Consider the following 20193-nt stretch of genomic DNA (forward strand, 5'->3'; position numbering starts at 1 on the left):
GAGCTGGTGGAGCTGCTCAGCAGCTTTGCGCGGCGCCCAGGTGCTCCGGATCGGGTCTGAAGTTTCAGCGGTTTTTCTCTCACCCAGGTATTGAGTCTTTCTGCAGCCTGGGCTCCACTCAACTTACTGATTTTTTTAAACTCACAAACTTTCCTTGATACACACCGCCTTCTCTCTCTATAAATATAATGTGTGTGTGTATGTATGATCATTTGTGATCATGAGAGCCTATAGCTCTGCATCTTTTCATAAAATACAGTTATCTGGCTATAAATCTCTTTGTCATCTCAAAGAACAAGACAGTAGACACCTTAGGGCAAACAGAATCCAGAAGTAGTACAACATATTGTGTGTGATATGGCAGAAGATGGCTATGCCCAATCTCTCTTAAACATCTGCTACATGAGAATGACCATTAATCTTTTATGTCCTTACTCCACTACTTTTTCTTTATCCTTTAGGGCAGTGGTAATCTTTGGGGACTCAAATTTCTGAGTTTTCACAGAGCAGCAAATTACTTTGTAAAGATCTTTTAGGCAGCCAGCCCATCAATATTGATTGAGTAGAAATTGTGCACAGAATACACTTCTAGAACCTCTGGAGTACTTAAAAATCCCTGAATTTATAGCTCTTGCCCTGGAGGAGACTGTAGTCTAAATGGTGTGTTAGAAAAAAATGCTCATTTTGAGAGGAAGAAAAAGTTTGACAACTGGGATTTTGTGATAGCTGTAATTGGTTGGCAGGCTTCAGACTTTATGACATCAAAAATCAATAATTAGGGTCCTCCCTGGTGGCGCAGTGGGTTGGGGCACTGTACTGAGAAGCTAAGCCAAGCTGTGGCTGCTTCAATCCCCACCTGGGAGCTAACCCACATGGTGCAGCAGATCTCTCCTGTCTTGCCTGTTGTTCCCCTCAGCAGTGTACTCTGGAGATCTGCCTTTTATCTCCCTACTCTGTTTCTGGCAAATCCTCTCACCATCCCTGCACCTCTGGCCTGCTTCTCTGTGCATAAAATATCAGTAATTAATGACACACAATTTAGGGGAAAAATAGTCAACAAGAAGGAGCTTATGGGCCCTCACTGTTTTAACAACTGGTTAAAGCACAGCACTATGAAACTATCTGTTCACAGCCACCACAGCATAATTTCGATCCCCAGCCAGGGAGGTAACCCACATGGAGTGGCAGACCATTCCTGAACTGATTGATCGCTGCTCCCCTCAGCAGAGTATTTTAGTAGACCTGCTTGTTCTCTTCCCACTCTGTCTCTGGTGAATCCTCTCATCCCCGCACACCTCTGGCCTATACCCCAGTTTTGTATACATAAATCAATAACTTAAAAAAAAAAGGAGACATTAAGGAACCCTTTTATTTCCTGTTGTTCATTTGGAATTGCATAAATTGATAATGACAAAAATAGTAGTTTTAAGCTCTTTTGAGTCTCACTGTAGTACTTTCACAGAGCACTAGTAAAGACCTGGCAAACTCCTGACTTGTATAAATAAACAATTTTTTTAAAAATAAAATAATAATAATAAAAAAATAATGCACTATATATTGAAACTCACAGAAATAGTATTCACCTTATTTATATGCTTTTATTTTAACATTCATGCTTTAAATGTTCAATCAAAATATGATTTTTAAAAATTGACAACAACTATGTAATAACTTAGCAAGCACATGTCAACATGTATTTAATTAGTTAATGAGGGATCAAGAAAAATGGTAGAGAATCTAACAAGAGTAGCAGGAGATGCTGGACTTGCTTCTTCTATATATTCTGAACTAAATTATGTGCAGAATAAAGTCAATCACCCTGAAAAATGGCAGAAGACTGATACAGCAGATATCAGAAGCAACAATCTTGCAGAAAGGGGTAGAAAAACTTCAACTGAATTGTATGTGTAGCCACACTAGTTTGAATCAGGGGTACACCCACATCAGGGACTTTAGAGATTTGGCACGGTGCTGGATAAGGGGTGTGTGTAGTTGATGTACAGGTAGAGGAAGCACTATTAAGCAACTCTGTGTAGGAGGACAAAGTGATGATACTTGTAGAACACAAGCGTAGTGTTTATTTTTTTATGATACTTACAACATGTGAAACTATTTCAACTTGTCCACATAAAATATAAGTCATGGAGGCTTATTTATTTATTTATGCATACAGAACGGGGGTAGAGGCCAGAGGTGCAGGAGAGGTGAGAGGATTCACCAGAGACAGAGTGGGGAACAGAACAGGCAGATCAATGAAGTATACTGCTCAGGGGAGCAGCAGATGTGTTAGGAGAGGTCTGCTTTGCCATCTGGATCACCTCCGGGGCCGGGGATCTAACTCATGCTGAAGTGGCTTTAGCTGCTTAGTGCTGTGTTTTAACCTGCTGCGCCACCAGGGAGGGCCCCTAAATAAATAAATCTTTAAAAAAAAAAGTCATGGACTAACTTGGCCCATGTTCCAGCCCTTGTTTTAATTAATAATCTTTGGGTAAGCCAGTTAGAAAATACCCAGTGTGACTTTGAAAGAACACTTAGGCAAGTATCTTGCCTTATTTCTACTTTTTTGAATGATTTTTCTTATCAATTCTTAATTGTTATAATAAATATTTCCACATATTTTCAAAAAGTTGGTTAGTGTCATTTTTGTTGATCTAACTGATTTACACAAGCAAAGCATTATGTCAATTATTTATACAAGCATGTAGTAAAGTTAACAAACATATAACCATACACTACTGGGTGATGATGAAGGCAGAAAGTTAATTTTCATTTAGAAAGTTTGTAAAGAATATAGGGCTAGAAATTTAATAGTCTCTTTATTCCAGGGATTTCTTTTAAATTGCTCATTGGTTCTTTATTTTGGAGTCTTAGGAAACCAATTCCAAAAAATTAATCTCCACAGATTTCCTTTGAGGTATGTATAATTAGGGGTAAATTCCTTTCTTTTCAATGACTCCAAAGTCCTTCTATGACATAACCTTCTTCATTATTTTTAAGACCTGCAGCTCCTAAACCATAGAACATTTATCAGATTGGTTTCCTGTTGAGTTTTGCAGGCATTAATTCTATATATGAAGTACAATATTTTTTCTTAATAGTGGGATTACCATATGTGATGAAAATCGATATTCCAGTTATAACTTTAGTTGGACAATCAATTTGTACAGTTCTATTCCTATAAACAGAATTGTGATTTTTTTCTTTTTTTTTTTTCTTTTGGGTCTACATGGACATTGAAAATAAAATGTTTTTTTGAATACTAAGAAATGAGGGGAAAATATATAAGGAATATTTTATTTCAGTTTGCAAAAGCATAGTCACTGAATTCAAGGTTAGAAATGGATCAAGAAAGCTTCCTTCTATTCTCATCAAAATAGAATAGAAACATTTAACCACGATAGTATTAAACTTCCAATAAAACATAACCACAATTAGATTTCCCTCAACAATTCATTTATTTTTTAAATTAATTTTTGTTTCACTGGATCTTGGGCTATAGGCTATTCTGATGAGTCATCTTTTCCTCAACTTAAGGGAGCAATCTCTGACTCAGTTCCAGTAAAACCTAATAGTTTCCTTAGCAATGACCACTTAGAAGCCTATGATTTTTTTTTTTTCCTTCATGCGACAATAGTTAAAAACACATGGCACAATTTTGGTTTTTACACAAGGGCTTGATATTCTCCTTCATTGCTGGAAACACAGCAAACCCTGTAGTTTGTAGCAGTCTTCAGGCAAAGAGAAGGAAATTAGAGTAAGTCTGAGCACAGACTATAGTCTCACTAAGTAACCAGCAGTATCAGAGTGGTTAAGATTGGTTTGTAGTGAAATAAATAACTGTTCCCTAAGGAACTGTTCAATATTTTACTTAAGAGTAAAAATATATTATGGACAGTGGAGGCATTAATATATCTCTAGGAAAATATGTATTTTAAAGAATCTAATCTTTAAGATCCTTTTATATTAATGGAATTTATTAGAATTAACTTAAAACTGTCCCTTTAGCATTTATTTTTAACAATTTATTATAAGTTTTAGGGTATGTCTAGTTGGATTTACTTTATTTGGGTCTTAGGGTATATCTACTTGGATTTATTTTATTTGGAACACTTTATTTTTGGATCAGGATATTTGTTGCTCTATCTAGACTAGGGAGATTCTCAAATACTGTTTCTCTAAGTACATTTTTTAATGCCTTTCTCTTTTTGGGATGCCATGATATGAATGTTGTTTCTCTTTAAATTGTTCCAAAGAACGCTTACACCAAAAAATCACCAACTCTGATTTTGTTTTTTTCTTTGCTGGTCTGTTTGTATATTTTCTATCTCATTGCATTCAAGCTTGCTGATTCTATCCGGTACTTTTGTTTGTCTGCTCTTAAGGTTCTCTATCACATTTTTTAGTTTAGTTATGGTGCATTTATGTAAAGCTTTTCTGTTTGAAAGACCCTTATGTTTTCTGCTCCCTGTTTTTTAATTATTCATTGTTTATCTTATTTCAGGAAGTATACTTACAACTAGCAAGAACGTTTTGTAGTTCTGTTGGATTTGGACTTATCTTGTTCTTGTTTTAGTTCCATCTTTTGTGGAATGTTCCTCTATCTCTCCATTTTTACTTTTTTTTTAAAAGATTTATTTATTTATACATACAGAATTGGGGTACAGGCCAGAGGTGCAGGGGCAGGGAGAGGATTCACCAGAGACAGAGTGGGGAGCAGAACAGGCAGATCGATGAAGTACACTCCTGAAGGGAGCAGTGGGCGGGTCAGGAGAGGTCTGCCACGCCATGTGGTCACTTCCTGGTTGGGCAGGGATCGAACTCATGCTGAAGTGGATTTAGCTTCTTAGTGCTGTGCTTTAACCTGCTGCGCCACCAGAGAGGGCCCCAAATTTTACTTTTTATGTACTGTGATAAACATCTAACTCTCCTGTGTTCATGAATAGCCTTATATTATAATATATTTAATATAAGATTGCTGGATAAAATCCAGGTTATTTACCTGGGGTCCTTTGATGTCTATTGCTTCACAGACAACTTGTACTTCAGTTTGGACTAGCACCGTTCTATTAAAACGGGGTAAGAGATAGAGACTAAGGCAATGGTGTACCAGGAGGTTGAGTAGCAGGAGTTTCAGCTTCCTAAGGCGCTATGGATGCCTGATTTGATGGGGGGTGGAGGGCATCTACAGTGATCCTCACCCCAAGGCTAATTTTTTAGTCAAAGCTTCCTGATTAATTTTTGCCTGGCATCAACTCAGCTGCTGTTCTGATATAGTAGCACAATAATTAAAGTACTAAGTAAATATTTTTATGCCTGCAAGCTATGTATTAAGATCTTTAACTTCTAGTTCCACATCCCCAGGCAATAACAAAGGAACTTGTTTTACAGAAACCAAAAGTGTGGAAAAACCCATCCACTTTTAAAATAAATGACTCTCCTTTGCACCAAAATATGTAGGTACTGATAACCTCTTTCTTAACTGTATTGTAAGCGGGGGAAGGATGTCCTGAGCAAACTCTACAGATAATAGGTTTTGTGGATTCAACCCCCATCCAGATACTGGAACTGCCAATCCCATCAATACCAAAGAGAAGCACCTGGGACCTGAGGGTGGCGTTAAGTAGCCAGGTTTGGATATAAAACCGGAATTGTGGGCTCTGGGGTCCTGGTTCTTGGCCTCAGAGTTCTAGTCTTGTCTCTTGGCTCTTCACCTATCTTCAGTGTGCTGTTGGGGTTCCAGGTCAGCGAAACTGGTAGGACGCATTAATTATCTTTCTCTTGAGTTGTTATCTTTCCCTGAGTTATTCAGTTCCCTTTTCCCTTGTAAATAAGCCCATTGTTAACCTTGTAAATAAGCCCATTATTAACCTTTTAGTGTGTGTGCCTGCAGTTGTAACTTAAGCTCACGGGTGAGGACCCACAGTCAGATAACCTAATTGGGTTGTCCTGTAACAGTATGCTTTCTTTAATACCGAACATTCCTTCCCCAGGCTTGATCATGTATCCTTCTCTCTCTAAAAAATAAATAAATAAAGAAAGAAAGAAAGAAAAGAAAAATCTTTCTTTCATCAGAATGGTGGATTTGAACCAGGCCTTCCATCATTTGGGTTGGTGCTATCTTTCTTTCATCAGAATGGTGGATTTGAACCAGGCCTTCCATCATTTGGGTTGGTGCTATCTTGATAATAAAAATGTGGCCTCCACCCTTCTCAACTGTCTCTCAAAAGTGTAGCCCCAGGAGGTAGTTGTGATTGGAGTAGAATCCTAATTTGGGTTTGTACCCTATTCCTTCAGTGTTGAGCCTTTTCTTAAGGCACTAGCTCCTGCTGCTAAAACATGGTAGTTTAAAATCTTATTAATAGGCGTATACAGAATACAAAGTTTTTATCTTGGCTTGGCCAGCAGGAAAAGAAGGTATAGGGTGGGGGTGGTGAGTCAAGTGTTTTGCATAAGATGGCTTTGAGCCCTGGAGAAGAGCCTCTTTTATATTCAAAGGCACAGGTGAGCTGATTTAGCTTTCCCCACTGGTTTAGGCCCCATCTGTTTATAATTTAGAGTCACCACTTAAGCTGGGGGTAAACAGCTGCTGCCCTCAAGCTCCCCTGTTTAGGGGTGTGGGTGTTTTACTCCAGCGCGTGGGGTTGCTATGTAACAATATACTACCTGACTTTTGAGGCTTCAATTAACTACTCTTGCATTCTATCACCATCCTCTGCTCCCTTATTTTATGGGTTCTGCAGAGGTAGGATTATTTGTCCTGAACCTGGACTATGCATGGTCCCCTCTCCACCACAGGCCCCACCCCAGGTTCTAGAGGCCCCGGGCATGCACTTTTCCATCAACAAATAACAGAGACGTTGAGAATTTCAGATGACTTGGTAAAGTTCCAAATACAATGATACTTCCATTTTTTGTAACCTTTCTTTCAGCTGCCTCTCTCTATGCACCCAGTTGTCACCTGTTTCCCCCCCCCCCAGGGACTATTGTCTTTTTTACCTATAGTGAAGTTATAAATATGCGGTGTAGGCAAGGTCCGAATTGTCACTCTTCTGCTAGCTTGCCAGGCTCTGTAATAGGAATTCAAATTAGCTGAGGAACTGGCCCTCCCAGGTTGTTCAGAGGTTAAAGTGTCAGTGCTATCAAGCTACAGCTATAGTCTCTGCAGCATGAGTTCCATCCCTGGCCAGGGAGCTTACCTACAAAGCGCAGCAGACCTCTCCTGTCTCGCCTGCTGCTCCCCTCAGCAGTGTATTTCAATCAGCCTGCCTGTTCTGCCCCAGCTGTCTCTGGTGAATCCTCTCATCACCCCGCACTTCTGGCTTGCTCTCCAGTTCTTGTATGCATAAATAAAAATAAATTTGAAAAAATTAACTGAGAAATTATGTTTAAACAGACATTAGAGAAAATAATTACTATTGGAAGTTATAAAATCTGGGAGCATATCTTAATGTATATTTGTAATGTTTTATAGCTTTAAATATTAATGTAGGAGCACTGTTAGCTTATAGGATCTGTACCTGGATATGTTTAGAAAGCTCACATCAACTGATATTGTTACGAAAAACAAGGTCAAGACATATTTTACAAAGTCTCACACATGTTTGGTTGTATAATTCAAATAGATCAACTCAGAGAAAAGACAGTCATTTTAACCAAAATTATATAAACAATCTGACTTTATCAAGATGGACCTTAAATATATAAACTTGAATATGTAACAGAAGGGAGAAGTTCCAGGTTCCCTGCCCCAGGGTGGGGTAAGACAGTAAGGAGAAGCTAGAGAAAACTGGAGGAGAGTGGAAAGAGAACAGGGAGACCTGGAGGAGGGGCGTGGAGCAGAGAGACTGAAGAGGCTGTGCTTGCTTCTGGGCCTTGGGCTGGCACAAGGGACTTGGGGAGCACTGAGACACTTGCAAGAGAAAAGGGTGAAAGAGTCATGGGGAGGCTGACAATGGCAGCCTTTTTATTGAATTTGTTATTGTTCTTCCAGACTTGTCTGGTCTCTTCTGCCCCTTTCCTATGGGTCCCCATCAGAAGGTGGTTAGACTAGTGGCAAACATTTTGGCCTAGATGGCCCTGCATTGGGGCCAACCCTGTTTGGCTGGGCATTTACCAATGAGAGGCATGGGTGACTTTAAGTGTTTCAGGTGGAAACTTATTTATCCTTTCTCTTCTCTTTATTGCACACTCATTGTATCTTTTAAAGATTATTTTATTCATGCATAGAAATAGGGTACAGGCCAGAAGGTGCAGGCAGTGAGAAGATTCATCAGAGACAGAGTAGGGAGCAGAATGAGCAGATTTCCTGAAATACACTACTGAGGGGAGCTGCAGGCCAAACAGGTGAGGTGTGCTGCCTTTTAAGGGCTAGCTCCCAGGTGTGGACTGACCTCTGGCCTTAGCAGTGATAGCCTGGCATTTAACCCCTAGGCCACCAGGAAGGCCCCCTACACACTCATTATATTAAAAGTTCATTTCCAGTGAAGGGTTTATGCACTAAGAGGAAGTTTTGTCTTGATGCTGGCAGATGACAGAACTCACTTAGAGCAGCAACTTTTGGGATCTCATCCTTCCTGTAACAAATTCTTATATACAGGCTCTGGTTTTGCTAATTTTGAGAGCAGTTTGTTTTACTTGTTTAAAGACGAGTACCTTCAAATTATGAGAAGTTACTGTCTTCCTTCCCTATTCCTGGAAATCTTATGTGACTTTTTATTAAAGTTTGCACTATTGTTTCTAGAAAAAGCAAATACAACAATCTTTTAATTTAATAAATAGTATATTCTAATCTGTGTATACTTATGCAGTAAAAGAAAAAGATTTCAGGATATTAATCAAGTGCACAGGTAGGACTCTCTGTCTTGTACACTAACAATGGGTGTTACTTGCTGTAGCAAAATCCCCAGGTTCTAAAGTCCTTATGTGGGTGTGTGCCTTTTAGTTTTACCATCTCACAGACACTAAGACAGACAGTTCACAGCTTCAGGTTTGTACCTTAACCAAGGCAAATCTAAACAGAACATAAAAGCTCAGTGACACAGATCTTAGAAGTATTTCTCTTTTCCAGTAGGCATGAAACAGTGTAGTTGATCAAACTCACTGTAGATAAAGAGCAAAACAAAAAAAGAAGAGAGCTGAAATACAAATATTCCATTTATAACCCTAGAGATTTCCAGGATACAAAGGATATCATTCCATACTCCTGTGGGTTCTTCTCAAGCTGGATGAGTAATAAAAACAGTGTCAAATATGTTAGCAAAGGAAAATCTATTTAATGACATGTTTATGGAGACTTTACATATTTGTAAATTTTCAAGAATAATGGTGATATGAGGAATACTCTGTGTTTGGGGACCTGATGTGTCAAGGAGAAAAGGGGAAACTTCATATTACAGATAAAAAGGGGATTACCTCATTCTATTACTCTGAAATAAAGACAAGATCCGTAGAGAGAGTGCACATGCTCACTGATAAACCTATAACCAGATGGTGCACCCCTCCAAAAATAGTACAACCTTCTAGATAATAAAAGAGCAGTGAGGGCTACTTTGGTTTAGAAAAGACAAAGTACTCAGGCAAGGAGAGAATCTCCTCATCCTTCACTACTCTCAGTTCAAAATAGTCTACATTATTTGAGTATGGATAGTGGACACCCAGAAAATCACAGGGTCTCAGTTAATGTCTAGTTTCCATATCAAGGTGAAAGAGATTTACTCTGGGCACATTAGGAAAAATAATTTGTGACCCTTTTGGGGAGTCTGACACCACAAAATATTCCTATCAAACAAAGATCATCAAAAAATCAGAAGAGAATTTATTCTTAACCATTGCTGTTTCCTATAGAGAACAATTTCTCATTCTTAAGAAATTCACAAGAATCACATGTTGCTAAGTATCTGTAGCAAAAGTGATGGGAGGCAGAGAGAATGAGAGAGACAGACAGACAGACACTGACTCAGTGAAGGTGGGGTACTATAGCACCTTGGGAAATAATCCAAGTTGCAAAGGCATAAATCATATCAGAGAACTTTCAGATCATGGGGTATACTTCTTTAGTAATCAAACTTAATTACCTCAAGCAACAGAGTCAGCTTGAATATTTTGTTGGAATTTTGAAAACTATCATTATCAGAATCATGTGTCCAATTTAGATATGTAGTGAACATATGTCTGAGATGTATTTGACTTTTGTTTGTGAAAGGAACCTGATGGATAATGTGGATTCAGAGCACTTGAGATGAAAGGACTTTAATAATTAGCTGGAAAAAAACATGCTAAAATAAATTTGCTGAGTAGAAACAGTATTGTTTAATGGTCGACAGGTCAATAAAAGTGTAAATTGTGTGATTATCTTTTCTACTGGATTATCTTTTCTATTTGCTTCTTTATAAGACAACGGCAAACAAATAAAATTCTGAGCATAGATCTGTAGTACATAGCAAGTCAAACAAAAGTGCATTACTCCAGAGAATAAGTAGTCCTGTGTAAGCCTACTATATAGTTTTCCAGTGTAACTTTAAAGATACTCAGTCATTATCTTTATTTCCATGTTGAATTATATTTTTTAATATATCTTTGGGATTTACTTAAAAACAGATTTGGCAGCTTTCCCCTAATAATTGAATAAATAAATCAGTCTGTCTTTCTGTAAAAATAAGAGAATAAACATGTCCTAGAGACTGAGATATTGATAAGTGATTATATTTTAAGAGTTGTACTTATTTACGTTTCACTGAAGTAATATTTGGATTCCCTCATCAGGTATCATCCCTATAGTTCACTCACCACAAATTTACCCATAATCCTCCACCAAAGAAAATGGTGATTCCTTCTTTGTTTTTTGTTCCCAGTGCCTTTTCCACCTTGGTTCTTCAGCTCTGTAGTCAGCTATCAGGGAGCATAGTGGTTTTACTGATGATTTAGACTGTTTTACACTTTTTTTCACATGTCATTTTTCTTCTTTTATTTTTAAACATCCTTGTTTACTTTTTCACAATATAAGATTTCTGCCCTTGGGTGCAGTCACCATAATTTTCCCACCATCAAAGTGCTGGAAGTTCTCTATCACATTCCACCACAGTCTCTCCCTCCCTCTTCTCTACTCCCCACTCTCCTCCTGAGTGTCTCAGACTGATGGTCTGCTTTCAAAGGTTACTCTTAATTTGTCTTTGCCTGATACTTTGGATAGTTTCTCTAGATTCCACATATATTTTGCATATTGCTTCATGGTTGACTGCACATTTAGGTGTTAAGACATGAAAATAAATATAATATTTAAAGTGGAAGCAATATTATAAAATCTCAATTGAATATATATCTTTAGTCATAGTTCTCTGATAAAAACTATGACAAGAATGAAGAAGGTTTGATATCAATATTCAAAACTGGTTTTGTAGTAATTTATGTTAAGTGTTTATTTTCTTTCTTAATTATAAATATATAACTTTTCAAGAATATTTTATAACAATACAATGAAAACAAAAAAATAAAAAAGTTTCATACTTTCTGAGAACAGAATAGGTGCTACAGTTCTAACAGGATTTAAGTACATGGACTCACACCTTCTAGAAAGAGGTTTGTGTAGAGGTGTGTTGCTCCTGGGAAAAGACCTGGATCAGTACAACGTGTGCTCATGATAAGCCCTGTTGCTGAGTCTCTCTGATACATTTTCCATTTCATCTGCAGGTGGTTTTCAGGCATCTATCCAAAATTTAAGTGCTCTGAATCATATATTCCACAAGGGAATAAATGTTGCATCTTTTACTTATATCTAGTGTGTCTCAACATGTGTTTCTAATAATTCACATATACCTTTACATCTGGATTATTTCATTCATAATATCATCAGATTTTATTTGCAAACTAAAAAGATACTTGACCATAATCCAATGATCCAATTGGCCAAGCCTTGAAGTAAGAAATGTATCATTACCATTTTACTGATTTGAATGACAACCAAAGATTATAGTGATTAAATAAGTTGATAATATCACCAAGTTTATGAGTTAGATTTGACCAGGCTCTTACCCCCTTCTTACCATTGCCAATGCTACCATGCCCAACCTATTAAATTTCTGCACTGCACAAAAACCTCTTTCTACTCTAGTCCCTATTTCTCACTCTAATGCTCTAAAGTATTAGCAATACTCTGGTAGTAAAAGGGGTTCTGTTTTTTTATAAAGATACTAACAGTGTCCAATTACAGTCAAAATATAATTTGGGCACTGTACTATGGCCTACAAGGAAATAACCTAATTTGAATTTTACTTATTTAATGGCTCTATCACTTTCTAATCTGATCTTCCCAAACCCCAGATACTTACTCGTATTTATTTATTTTTTTGACACAGATAACTTCTTTAATTTCACATCTGCCATTTGACTTCTGAAATTTTTGTTATTTTGTGAATTGCCTTCCTTTAGCTCTCTGGATAGCATTTCTTTCTTATTATTCTCATGTCCTTAACTATCTATCTTGTTTATACTAACAACCTTCAATCCTCATCAGTTTCTCTAAATAAACTCAATTAGTTTATTTTCTTCAAAGCTTGACATTATCCATTATCAAAATAGGTTATAGTGACTAGGATTCTCCTAGGCACTGGGGATATAGGAGTAAATAAATAAAAATCCTTGACTGAATAAAATGTACATTGGAGAGACAGGCAATAAACAAATGAGCAAATATATATTTCAGTGATAGTATTCTATAGAAGAAAGAAAACAGAATTCTAGACAACAGGCACAGTGTTACAATTTTAAATAGATGTTTGGGAAACACCTCTCTTAAACAAGAGTATTTAAGGTAAGACCTGAAGAAGTTGAGGAACTGAGTTATGCTTTTATCTGTAGGATATGTGTTTCCTTTCCTCAAATATACTTACTATTATTTATCTTTTGTCTACATTAGAATCTGGTTCCATGAATCAATGACCTTACTGGTTGCTTTATCCTTAGAGCCTAGTAGTGTCTGTCATAGTAGATATACTTTAAAACCTAACACTATTTTCTGTTTGGTCATAGTCATTTTTCAGTTGCAAACTATTTTTACATGTTTTTAACACAGAGCATATTTGATTACTGTCATCAGGGAAATGACGCCTACATTCTTTCCTGGTCTAACTGACGTCTTGCAAAGGCATTCTTATTATGCTTTGCACACATATTATCTCACACTTGAATGCATTCAAATTTCTCTACCCCATTTCTAACCACTTGTATAGCCTCATAAAATCTTTCTAGTTTATAGCCATTAATTTGATATTGCTACCTGCCCAGAAATTTAGTGGTAATTTCAAAATTATGAATGTTACCATCCATTTCCTTTCTGTGTCATGGACAAAGATTTTAAGTGTGACTAACCACACACACACACACACACACACACACACACACACACCACAAGCCCTCCATTCTGAGGCCTATATATTTGCTACCAATTTTCTGCCTTTTAAAAAACTTTGTTCATTAAGGTAATTTAAAGGTTTTTGCCTCTATAAATGTGTATGTGATAACATATTCATACCACTTACCTTTAGTTTCTATGCTTCATCCAAAGACAAATAGTTACCTCTCAACTCCTGGATTCATGATTTTTTTTCTAATGTTTTTCTCTATATGGAAATTTGGCAAAAATCACCTAAAAATGATTTTGCCTCTTTCTTTTCAGACGCCTGTTCCAATATGCCAGTTTATTTCAATTCATAATGTTGATGTTGCCTCCCACATCCACCTATTTACTCCCTGTAGTCTCTTTCCTTCCACCTTTGCCAACACATTGATTATTCTTGAATTATACTATGAATCCAATTAGTCTGAAATTCTAGTTACATTTCAGAGCAGAGATATTTCTGCATTTTTATGATGAAATCCTTAATCCTTAAAAGATTATACAGAAACCTGAACATCATGAAGAATCCAAAATAATCCTAAATAATTTTGTTGGTATTGTTCATCCTCTTCTCTTTTTAATCTTTGTTCGGTAACCTCTTAAGTACAGTTTTCCTATACTTTCCGTTTTATTGGGTAGCATTACATTCAATCAGGAAGCTACTTGCTTTTCTAAATGTAAATATGCCGTAGTTAAAAAGAAAAAAAAAAAAGCAAGAGTCAGACAACTCAATTCATAGCATGTACATAAATCTGGCAGAAAGACAAATTTCCCATTTTTGCTTTGCATGAGGGATTCTGCCTCCCTTACAGAGATCTGGTGGAGATCAGCAAGAAGCTGGCAAGGCTGGTGTTCTGCTGGGTGTCTTTAAGTTACCTGCAGAGTAGGCAGTCTGGATCACACTCCCAGCCCCACCTGCATATTTTACAGATGCTGCTTCACATGCTTCCTGGAGACTTCAGGAGCTTTTGAAATTCAGAGGCTTGGCAAAGAATGCTCATCTGATGCTTTCTTATTTAATCTTGCCGAAAGGGGTGATTCTTTGAAAGTGTGAAAATACCTTACCAAGCTACATCAACAGATGTATAGTAACTGAAACTCATTTTAAATACCTAAGGGGATTCATTCTCCTGACATACATTTAACTCCCATTATGATTAATGGAAGCATTACTTGATTTACAACTTGCTCCTGTCTTTAGATGGCTAATGTCTGCAGAGGGAAGAACCATCAGCAAAATTATGGACTCTATTCATGGTCCTACTAGTGCAGAAAATAATTTAGCTTAAGTAAGACCCATGACTTGATTAGAAGGATCACTATATCCCCCCTTATTGACAGAATCTCAGGTTTTAAACGCCATCAAATTAAAAAAAAAAAAAAAACTAACTTAATTAGGAATTTTCAACACAAGATTACTCACTGTCAAGCACTAATGACTGCAATAAAGGCAGAAAATTTTAGCTAAAACAAACAAATGATTAGACTCAGCAACACAATTAATGACTTGGTTAATTTGTCTTCCCTTCCATCTACATTAACTTTTACATGAACTTTTGAAGAGATATAGTTATCTAATTCCTTATATGAATAATATGCATTATCAGCTAGCATTATAGAAAGATATTGCATATAAATTATCCAGGTAAAATGAACTGGTTTGGTAAATACTAATTATCATATATTAATGAATCACAAAATTTACATAGTTTTAAATAATGAACCACATTTCTATATTTTATCATTTCTATTTCCTCTAATAGTTGGAAAATCTGGTCTACTTGTAACAACCAATTTAATTAAAGGCTCAAAGTGAACTCTAGCTTTTATTTAACTTTTAAAATTCAATTATTATTTGCCTTTTATGGTTCAGACAAAACATTCCTAAATCATCTAGCTCATTTTTTTTTCATGTAATGATTTTTCTAGGTGTTACTGGTAATAAACTTAACAGAAAACCTGTATCTAATAGTTGAGTGAAAAGTGAAGGATTGGATAGCATCCAATTTTATTTAATTAGTAAGCATGCATCTAAATTGCTGTGTATATAATAATAAACTAAGTTTTATGCCTATTCCTTGATAGGATGATTTAGTAACCTCAACTGGAGACTGTATTCTAATTTTTGTCAGCTCACACACATGATTCCCTACCACTGATTTCATCATTATTTATACAATAAATATTTATTGAGCACTTACTATATCTTAGGCAGCAGTCCTGGTGTAGATACAGACTGATGTAGATACAGACTGAATTAAAGGGAAAAACCTCTTTTCTGACTTTTGGATTTTGTATTCTAAAACCATGAATTTAAGACACCTGTATTTCTGATTGATTTTTCATAATTACCAAGAATGGTTTGCAGGAAAAGGAATAAACATTACTTTCTGGCATTGGGCAGTATACAGGATACATAGTTATAGTAAGTGAAATTGGTTTCGTTTTAAATCTACATTATATAAATAGCCATAACCATACAGTTCTTAATAACTTTATGTTGCTAAACAGACAAACCATAGTAAATAAAAAAAGGGATATACTTGTCTATAGGTAAATATATGAAGTATTTATGATCATTTACCTTCAATTTATTTCTATATGCCTCAAAAATATTCAAAATAATTTTACCTAATTCCTTTCCTTAATAACTTTATTGGCAAAATAAAACATAAGAAGATGTAAAGATAGAAAGAGAAACCCTAATCTATATTAATACTTAAAAGTAGGTGATATTGTTATTTCCTTAAATTAAATTGATAGAAATGAAACTTTGATTAAACTCACATTTTATTGTGACTGGACACTAGGTGATGATATCAGCATTGAGTCAATTTAACATAATTCGGTGAAATACATGCTCTTCGAAAAGTATATTTTACAAAATGTATTTTTCTGTCTTTTGGAAGGAATAGAAATCTTGCTGAAATTAGAAAGTATACTTTTAATATAGAATTTCTATAGATTTTAAGATCCAGTTTATTCAGAATTAGCAAGTGATCAGGTTGTTCCTCTGAGTCTGGAGACTAATGGATTCTGAAATCATTTCCCCTAGGTATTTCTCTCTTGTCTTCTCTGGCTGAGAATGTCTTAGCTTAAGACAGCTTGTTCAGACCTCATCTCACAGTGTCGCTGGCTTCTGCCCACATTAGACAAGATCTTACTGGTACAGCATCTAACTGTGTGGCTCTGTGTTCTAAATGCAAATTTCCTGGAAGCATAATATGATCAATTCTTTTTAGAGAATGATTGTGTTACAAAACTAACAAAATAGCTCTGGTCATAAGGAAAGGCTATATCTTACAAATTTAGCTATCTAAAGTTATCATTGTGTAGGCATTATGAGTTTGGAACAGTTTTTTAAAACGGATAAAATATTGACAACACTTGGATATTTTTATTTGTAGTAAAAGGCTGAATTTATCAGTACAGTCTTGGTCTCTGGCTTTCCATTAGTTTCAGACAATAGATGACTCAACATCAACTGACACAAGATGAATGATATTTGACTTTTATTAAGGTTGTTCCTCCCTTGTGAAATCAACTTGGGTTAAGAGTTGGGAGAACAAACTATATTGCAAGGGCTGAAGAATAAAGAAATATAAATAAGTCCTGAATATTTGACGTTTGACTGGGAAAGGAAGGAGAGGCTGGCAGCTTGAGTGTGCTATTAAGTGTAGTGTGGATATGTTTGTATTTGGCAATGAATGTCATTTATATAAAAGCAAATAATTGATAAAACAATATTTTTGAAGAAGGCAATACATTTTGTACATGGAGGAAGAGATTAGAATTCAATAGGAAAATAAATGTATCTTAGATGTGTCTATCAGGATAATATTTAAAGAGTCAAATCAGGATAATATTTAATTCTGGATTAAACTGAAATGTGTATTGTTTTGAGTAGGGTTTTCAGTTGAAGACAGTTTTGATGTATTTAAAATGTTTATGGATTTATAAGCTGAATGAGTGAGTCAGTCTATTACTCAATTATAATACGGGTAAGAATAATTATCAGAAATTTGAAACTGTTTTAGATAAAATTATAACTCGAATTGTACACTCGAAATTGTGTTGATTACAGATAATTTTGAGCTCCCATGAGGAATCAAAAGGACAGAACAAACAAAATTTTATTTTGTGAAAATCCAAAGATTCACATGGGAGGAATATCACTTTAGGAGACTGAGCTAAAAAATAAATTGAACTAATGAGATGGTCAAGTGTTTTAGCTCTTAATAATAAAACTTTGCTTTGTCTTTATAGTCCCTTAGCTCTGTCTTAGAAAAAGACTAAAAGAGTCATTATTGTTTCCTCTAGAGTGCTATTTTTTTAATTGTATTATATTTCTTTTATCAAGGTGACACTTATATACTTTGTATGATTCAGAAAGATAGCTTCACACCTCTTCAGGTGACACTTATATACTTTGTATGATTCAGAAAGATAGCTTCACACCTCTTCAGATGAACATTACACATCATACTCAACAGCAAGGCACTATAGTTCTGTGCCATAGTCCAATGGGTTTCCATAAAGTGTCATTTCAGGTTCTCTTTGGCACCATGAGGTACCCAAGCTGTTCTGTGGTATGTTATTGTAATATGTGAGCACAAACAGGTATATATGATTCTTCTGAGTCTCTAAACTTTAGTGCAAAATTTCACACAGTTTGGAGTTATAAGGAGATAATTTCTGTGTCTTATTAGACATTGACATAGAGTTGGCATATTTGAAAAGGCTGCTATATATATTTCTTCTGGCAGAGAATAGATACAGAATATTCCATTAGAATTTTTAGAAATAATTCACTAAGGACATTGTAGGGGTTGTAGGATCCAAAGGTCAAAGTGAAAGAGAGGGTAAATAACAGCAATAATGACATATTCATTTTACCTTTATTCTAGTGTCTTTTTGGCCTACAGCATAAAATTTAGTCATATTGTTAAGGGGAAGGATGTCCTAAAAAAGAACTCTGCAGAGCTGGTGGACTCCACCCCTACTCCAGCTTTTTGGATTCTACCCACTACTCCTGTGATTGGAAAACTACAACTCCCAGCAGCACCAAAGGAGAGAACTGTGAGGACCCAAGGGTGGAGCTAAGCAGTCATTCTGGGACTTTAGGGGATAAATAGAGAGCAGTTTTTCAAACTGTTGCTTTTTTGAACTGTTGCTCTGGAGAGGTAACAGTTCACCCTCTCTGGAGCAATAGCTCACAGACGTGTGACTGGGGGGTAGCAGTGTTAGTTTGGGATTAGAGCTCCAAGCTAGCTGAGCTGGTAAAATATTCCAGTTACTTTGTATCCCTTTCTTTTTCCTGGGTTGGTTCCTTTTCCTTCCCCCTTTTTGTAAATAAACCCATTACCCTTTTTGTGTGTGCCTGCAGAAAATTACATTTTGAACATGGGGGTGAGGCCCCACAGACAGTTAGCCCAAGTCCACTCTGGTCTACCCTGTAACAATGTTATTTCTTTTTTTAAAGGTTTATTTATGCATATAAGAACTGGGTTGTAGGCACTAGGTGAATAGGTAAGAAGATTCACCAGAGACAGAGTGGAGAGCAGGACAGGTAGATCTATTGAAATACACTGCTAAGAGGAGCAGTGGGCAAGACAGGAAAATGTCTGCTGCATCATGTGAGTCACCTCCAGGCTGGGGATTGAACTAATGCTGCAGTGACTGGAGATAGCTCGATAGCACTGTGTCTTCAACTGTTGAGCCAACAGAGAAATTCCATATGTTATCATGTTGAGAATATTATAATATATTTTAGTGAGCAGTTTAATGCATAGGAATTAATCAAGCACTGGGGAAGTCTTATAATTATGAATCTCAAAATACTTTCAGAAGTTTCAAGTCAATCTAGAGTTCATGATTTTCATTAGCTATAAAAGGATTACATTGTCATTTACAAACACACCTCTTAGTAGTATCAAAGCCACCAACCAATAATGCTAAACTTTGCTTTTTCTTTGGCATGACTTGAATAATTTATGTGTATCTGTAAAGATATATATTTATTGTCATATTACATGTAGATTCTTGTGTACACACTAACAGATAATGCATAGCTACTATTGAAAATGCTTTAGAAACTAGATTTTCAAAAATAATGGAAGCCACCCACCACCCTGAAATGAAAATTTTTGTAAGGTTGATGGGCAAGAATCTTAATATCCATAATCAGCGTGGCTTATTAATTAAAGTGAACTAAATCAATCACTATTTCTGCTGCTATGTTTTTGCTGCCTTTTAAAAGCATATTTCTGCTTTCTGCCTGTTGAGGAACTGAGACATCTTTACCTTAATATAGTCCTACTCAGTGCAAATATAGAATGAGAGAATAAAAGCTGATGCAGAACTCATGGGATTTTCTAAAGCTAATAATAATGACTTTAATGAGCCATTTGGGTGTTGCTTACACTGCAGTCACAGACTATACTGAGTGGTGAAAAAAAAAAAAAATGCTGAGAGTATGGGCTCCCAAAGGAATAAGCTAAGATTAGGTGGTTAGTGGAGAGCAAAGGAAAATTCTCTCTAGTAGAGCACCAGATAAAATTTCTGAGCCTGCATGTACCCAAGGGCAAGTTGGACAGCATGTCACAAAGACAATTGGTTCACAGGGGATCAGAATCCCCAAGTATTGAGCTCACTGATATTCTATATTCCCTTTAAAGAAAGTGAACTTGTCCAGTTCTGATTTCCCTAATTCTTCAGTGAATATTACAACTCCTTATTATTCAAGAATTAAGACTTAAAATCCACAGAAAATTCCAATATTCTTCAACCTCAGTTCGCATGGA

This window comes from Condylura cristata, unplaced genomic scaffold (assembly GCF_000260355.1).
Source record: "Condylura cristata isolate star-nosed mole 26May11 unplaced genomic scaffold, ConCri1.0 scaffold00008, whole genome shotgun sequence".
Lineage (NCBI taxonomy): Eukaryota > Metazoa > Chordata > Mammalia > Eulipotyphla > Talpidae > Condylura > Condylura cristata.